Consider the following 258-nt stretch of genomic DNA (forward strand, 5'->3'; position numbering starts at 1 on the left):
TCTTTGGTTAGATTTATTCCTAGGTATCTTATGGTTTTGGGTGCAATTGTAAATGGGATCCACTCCTTAATTTCTCTTTCTTCTGTCTTGTTGTTGGTGTATAGGAATGCCACTGATTTCTGTGCATTGATTTTATATCCTGCCACTTTCCTGAATTCCTGTATGAGTTCTAGCAGTTTTGGGGTGGAGTCTTTTGGGTTTTCCACATAAAGTATCATATCATCTGCAAAGAGTGAGAGTTTGACTTCTTTTTTGCCA

Source organism: Leptonychotes weddellii, chromosome X (genome assembly GCF_054177405.1).
Source record: "Leptonychotes weddellii isolate Sample4059 chromosome X, ASM5417740v2, whole genome shotgun sequence".
NCBI classification, from domain to species: Eukaryota; Metazoa; Chordata; class Mammalia; order Carnivora; family Phocidae; genus Leptonychotes; species Leptonychotes weddellii.